A 6,911-nucleotide genomic window follows, 5' to 3' on the forward strand; every position below is an offset into this window, starting at 1 on the left:
ACACACTCACACACACACTCACACTCACACACACACTCACACACACACTCACACTCACACTCACACACTCACACACACACTCACACTCACACACTCACTCACACACACACACACACACACACAGACACTCATACACACACACACGCAGCATATAGAACAGAAAGAAAAAATACTGCTTATTGGTGTGAGAAAGATAAAGAGGAAGAGGGAAAGTAATAGAAGACAAAAAGATAAAGAGTGAGACAGGGAGAAAGAGAGAGAAAAGCGAGAGAAAAGAGAGAGGGACAGAGAGACAGAGAGAGACAGAGAAAGTTCCTTCTCCGACAGACAGAGAGAGAGAGAGAGAGAGAGAGAGAGAGAGAGAGAGAGAGAGAGAGAGAGAGAGCAGGATCCTTCTTGCTCAAGGCAGGAGCTGCTAAGATTGGCAGGTGTGTGTTTGCTGCCTGTCACCTCATGTGTGTGTGTGTTTATTTACATTATTTACAGGTGCAGAACACACCAGTCCAGCCACAAACACTGTGAGCACTCCAGATGTCCGGAGGCTCAGAATAACAGACAGACAGACTGACAGACAGACAGGCAGACAGACAGAGAGACAGACAGATCTTATCTAACAAGCCCATTCCACCCGAGTCTGACAGGACTGAAACTCTGGATACTGATTTCTTGTAATGCAGCATCCCACATGTGGGGTTTAATCCCTGATAATGCAGGGTTCCACATGTGGGGTTTAATCCCTGATAATGCAGGGTTCCACATGTGGGGTTTAATCCCTGATAATGCAGGGTCCCACGTGTGGGGTTTAATCCCTATAACGCAGGGTCCCACGTGTAGGGTTTAATCCCTATAACGCAGGGTCCCACGTGTGGGGTTTAATCCCTGTAACGCAGGGTCCTATGTGTGGGGTTTAATTCCCTTCTCTTCTCTCATCCTCTTTCACAAACTCACTGCTAATTGGCCACAACTCCCGGCGTACAAAGTGCGTAATTAGTTGACAAGGGTTGCTGCTTATTAGATCTCGAGGGGGATCACGGCCCCTGAGTGAGTGTGTGCGGTGATCGGGGCACACAACTGACTCACATCACACAGCTAAATGAAACCAGGTGAGAGTTCCAGGTCTTCAAGGTCCACCAGCTTGTGAAAATGGTTTGCGTTCACGTTGCGTTTGAACGCTGTGCTCAATGACCTTGAATAACCTTTACTGTCATTAGTCTGTCGTCAGATGGGAAAAATAAATGTGTCCTCACGAAAATTACAAAAAAAAGCATCTCAATGAGTCGGTTAACGGAGGACTGAAAAAATCATAAATCACTGCAGAGCTACACACACCCACACACACACCATCTCACTATTCCAGATCTACACACACACGCACAAACACACACACACACACACACCATCTCACTATTCCAAATCTACATAAACCCACCTCACACACAAACTGTCTCACTATTTCAGATCTACAAACACTCCACTCTCTCTCTCACACACATGCACACACATACACACTCGGGTATCTGATAAATTCCTGATTCCATCTTCCACTGTTCAAGACTTTCAAGGTCAATTGCTGTAATGTGCTGAAAGGATATTATTATTATCTGGGAAAAACAAACAGATAAAAACTGCCTTTTAATGAAGCATTTTTAATTTGATGTCGTCATGTGGGAGATGTCATCACCATCACCCGTGTGGTACCGTCCACTGTCCTCTCAATTAACATCATTCCATACTCTAAACGTTAAAAAATGTTACAATCGCTTGCATGCAGGTATAAGAAAAACACACACACACACACACACACACACACACACACACACACACACACACACACTCCTTAAGGGGAAACACCTTCCCTAATTACCAGCTCTGCTTTAATGACTAAATGACATTGTTTGGCTCACTGGAGAGATGAGGTGTTTAATACCCTTCTTGGAGTTGTTTTCAAAGGCTCTGTGTGTGTGTGTGTGTGTGTGTGTGTGTGTGTGTGTGTGTGTGTGTGTGTGTGGTACCAGGATACCAAGAGTCTTGTACCACCTTGGATACACCTGGAAGAGAGACCATTCTGTTCTGACTTTAATTGGTACTTGAGGGAAAGGCAGGTCTCTGATTCACATCAAAACACTCCAACACACCTGCACCTAACTGCAAATGTTCTCTCTCTCTCTCTCTCTCTCTCTCTCTCTCTCTCTCTCACACACACACACACACACACACACACCAGGAAAACTCACCCCCAGTGCATAAATCTGATGGAGCATCTCCTGATGGTTTATGTAAGACAGCTGGACGCTAAAGGAGTTTGAACACCAGAGGGCGCCGTACCTGAGCAGAGGATGAGGCATGCGCACTTTCCACAGGTGTGTCAGGCAAGCTGAGTCTTACACACCATACCGTCTCCACTACAGTTTCTTTCACCTTTTGAAAACTGTGCTCTAGAAGGAGGGTTGACCTTTAAATTCTGGTTTCATGAAGGGGTCAGCATGAGGTCAGCAAGATTCATCAAAGACACAACTGTTAGGAAAATGCCTTGTAAATTCAGCCCTGTACTCTTATACTCAACCCCGGCGATCTTAAACTCAACCCTACACTCTTATACTCAGACACTGTCGTGCTATACTGGCGTTTTGTTCCAGATTGGGAACATCCATTGTTAAATCACCCTGAAGGTTAAAAGTTCGCCAGCGTTAACGTCACATACACGTGGAGGTCATCAGAACCTACTGACTCCATCTTTAAAAGGCCTTCATAGCCACGCCCGTTAAACCCGGCACACTGTCTGTGTGAGCTTGAATCAGTGGGTGTTTGGTAAAACCCGAATGAGCAAAAAGACGAGGGAAGGAGAGAGACACAAGGAGAGAGAGAAAGGAAGAATAGGGAGAGATTGAGAGAGAGAGCAGCATTAGAGGACAAAAAATCGCAACACGTGACCGAAGATTTTTCACAAAGATTGTCCCCCAAAAAAAAAGAAGTGAGATTGTGCCTCCACCCGCAATGGGTGTAGCAGAAATGAGCCACTTCGTCGTTTTGCACCAGAAAGCAGACAGCAAGCAGGCAGAAAGCAGACAGAAAGCAGGCAGCAAGCAGGCAGAAAGCAGGCAGAAAGCAGACAGCAAGCAGACAGCAAGCAGGCAGAAAGCAGGCAGCAAGCAGGCAGAAAGCAGACAGCAAGCAGACAGCAAGCAGACAGCAAGCAGGCAGAAAGCAGACAGCAAGCAGGCAGAAAGCAGACAGCAAGCAGACAGCAAGCAGGCAGAAAGCAGGCAGAAATCAGACAGAAAGGCATCTGCCCCATGCAGGGCAATCATCTCTGGTGACTTTAAATATTTCAGGAGGCACTGGTCTGCATGCAGCACTGAAGAGCTCTCGCGCGCACACACACACACACACACACACACACACACACACACACACACACACACACACACACACACACACACATACACACATACACACACAGGAACCACGTATGAAATATGCAGAGGGTAATTTCCTATTTATAAATCACGATCTACTACAGCAGATTCTGAGAGATCAGACCGTAACTCTACAATTCAATCTCCACAAGAACATTTATTTCCTTCTCTCCCTCTCTCTCTCGTACACACACACACACACACACACACACACACACACACACACACTCTACCTCAGTAACTCACACACATTCCAACGCTCACACACCCACACATGCATGCTCTTAATTTCGGGATAATTAAGAGAATGCGATTGAGATTAAAGTGTGTGCGGGCTCTTTAGAGGAAAGGTCAGAAGGCAAACACACACACACACACACACACACACACACACACACTCTACCTCAGTAACACACACACACACACACACACACACACACACACTCTACCTCAGTAACTCACACACACACACACACACACACACACACACTCTACCTCAGTAACTCACACACAGACACACACACACACACTCTACCTCAGTAACTCACACACACACACACACACACACACAGACACACACACACACACACACACACACACACACAGAGACAAGGAAATCAATGTTTGAGGTGATTGCTACGATTCCATAGCCCCTATCAGTGGGTGAGAAAGGTCTCAGAACCCAGGGGAACCCAAGAGAACCCAGGAGAACTTCTGCTCTCAGGTCACAGACCTGCACATGAATATCAGTTCAAGTTTAAAAAGTAAAATAGTGATAGACAATCTCAGTCAGCTCTTAATATGCAACGTTAAGGCAAAGGTGTGACAGAATAAACTGTTTATAGTCCATTTCTGACCACAGGGCATAAAAACTCACCAAACAGGTGTAGAATTCACTCTGACAATAAAAACTCAAAATACCCTGGATTTGGATTGTTTGAACTAATGCTGCGTCAGCCAGGCTTGTCATACAGGCATGAAAGCTGGTTGGCAGAACAGAGTGAGGCCATCCAGGAGACAGGACCAGCTCTGTTCTCTCTGTGTATGTGTTAGAAACATATGCATTACACAAGATGTCTATAAAACCACAACAGTAGATCATTAAAGCATTACAGCGATATCACAGTCTACAAATATCAGAGTCCGTCCCCTCTCTCTCTCTCTCTCTCACACACACACACACACACACACGCGCGAGGGGAGACGAGCTGCTAAACCTCTCCTCAGGTAGATCTTTCTTCCGCCTGGTGGTTTCCTGGACGCCCGCAACGCCACTCTCTTGGTCTCACACTCAAACTAACATTTTCATCCAAGAATCGAACGATCCAATCATGCCAAACTAATTAACCTGCCTCTCCAAGTCTTTCATACAAGCTCTGTAATATCACACACACACACACACACACACCCTTTATACTTCAAATCTGAGCACACTTTTATATCACATTGATGGATATCAACACAGAAGCACCTCACATGCTGAACTCACACCATCCTTGCCATCAATACTCCATCGAGCACCAACCTCTCTGTCCCTGCAACCACAGATCATGAATGCTGATGCACACAGTCTGCATCGTCAGCAGCGTTTCGTTCAAATCTGAATGTGTGGAAAAGAGGAGGTTCGTCCTGATCGGACTTAAACGCCGCTGTGAGGACAGAGGGAAGCAGACGCCATCTTCTGAACGGGAAAACCACAAACCAGCAAGCAGGTGAGGACACGATCCACCCGCCTCCCACTGTGTGGTGAGTGCAGAGTGACAGAGTGGAGGTCTGGAGTGAGATAGAGTGATCTCTCACCTATCCCCTGAGCTGTTGGAGTGAGAGAGTGATCTCTCACCTATCCCCTGAGCTGTTGGAGTGAGAGAGTGATCGCTCACCTCTCCCCTGAGCTGTTGGAGTGAGATAGAGTGATCTCTCACCTATCCCCTGAGCTGTTGGAGTGAGATAGAGTGATCTCTCACCTATCCCCTGAGCTGTTGGAGTGAGATAGAGTGATCTCTCACCTATCCCCTGAGCTGTTGGAGTGAGAGAGTGATCTCTCACCTCTCCCTTGAGCTGTTGGAGTGAGATAGAGTGATCTCTCACCTATCCTCTGAGCTGTTGGAGTGAGAGAGTGATCTCTCACCTATCCCCTGAGCTGTTGGAGTGAGATAGAGTGATCTCTCACCTATCCCCTGAGCTGTTGGAGTGAGATAGAGTGATCTCTCACCTATCCCCTGAGCTGTTGGAGCGAGATAAAGTGATCTCTCACCTATCCCCTGAGCTGTTGGAGTGAGATAGAGTGATCTCTCACCTATCCCCTGAGCTGTTGGAGTGAGAGAGTGATCGCTCACCTGATCCCTGAGCTGTTGGAGTGAGAGAGTGATCGCTCACCTGATCCCTGAGCTGTTGGAGTGAGAGAGTGATCGCTCACCTGATCCCTGAGCTGCTAAACTCCCACCTCTCAGTGCCACATAATTCCTGACAGGATCCACCAAACAGCGAAAGCCAAGTCAAACACACTCACAGCACTCTGAAAGAGATCTCAGCTGCAACTTATATTTACTTCCTCCTCTCTCTCTCTCTCTCTCTCTCTCTCCCCCCCCCCCACCCACTCTCTCTCTGACCTTTTCCCCTGGCACTAAAACATGTAAATAAGGCCAGGGGGAGTTGCCATGGAGACAGAGAGAGCGTGTGTGTTAGGCAGAACAGAAGCAGGTGTATTGGTGTATGTTACACAGGGCAGCAGACACCTGGAACACATGCTTACGTATCTGACCTGAATGCAAGTGTGTGTGTGTGTGTGTGTGTGCGCGCATGCACCATGTCATCTTTTAGGCAGAGACAGTTATGCAGTTGGGGACGAATCAGATCCCAGTCAGAGTTAATAATCACCACTACCTTCGGCTCACGGGTGTCTGTTGTGTCTGTTGATGATTTTTACAGCAGAACTATAAAGTGTACTGGAAGGAATGAGGGTCTATAATATGTGTGTGTGTGTGTGTGTGTGTGTGTGTGTGTGTGTGTGTGCACGAGAGAGAGAGAGAGAGAGAGAAAAAGAGAGAATGTGTGGTGAAGTACAAGAGATAAGGAGGGATAGATAAATGGGGAGAGAGAGAGAGATAACGAGAAGGTAAAGTGAGTAATAAAAAGAGAGAAAGAATGAGACAGAGAGAAGATGAATAAAGCCTCATCAAACGTCGTCTTCTGAACATTTGATTTGTTTCCTCTGAGGAGAGACGATGAGCTCGAGAGCTTTCGGAGACGTCACGGCCTCCTGCTTCCTTCTACATCCTCCTGAATTATCGCAACGACAGCTGCTCCAGACCACAGCCCAAACGAGCCCGCGAGAGGATTTCTCCTGGGATAAAGGTCGCTGCCACAGAAACCGCCCTCCAGAGCTGGTACGGCCATAAAACTCAGCTGTTTCCCTCCACAGATCAGGAAACGGGGTCAGACAGGGAATTTTACTGCCAGGGTCAACATTACAGAGGACAGCGCACGCGTGCACAA

At 47.1% G+C, this 6,911-nt stretch overlaps 1 protein-coding gene across 1 annotated transcript in view; it reads right to left on the reverse strand.

The window, feature by feature from the left end:
- The window catches only part of LOC113589944 (phospholipid-transporting ATPase ABCA1), a 107,661-nt gene extending 101,736 nt beyond the window's left edge, over positions 1–5,925 (reverse strand). The window contains 1 exon segment of the mRNA XM_081714795.1: positions 5,833–5,925. The gene's annotated coding sequence lies outside the window, so the exon portion shown is untranslated.
- Positions 5,926–6,911: the final 986 nt, after the last annotated feature.

The sequence above is a fragment of the Electrophorus electricus genome, chromosome 5, assembly GCF_041902795.1.
Source record: "Electrophorus electricus isolate QZ-2024a chromosome 5, ASM4190279v1, whole genome shotgun sequence".
NCBI classification, from domain to species: Eukaryota; Metazoa; Chordata; class Actinopteri; order Gymnotiformes; family Gymnotidae; genus Electrophorus; species Electrophorus electricus.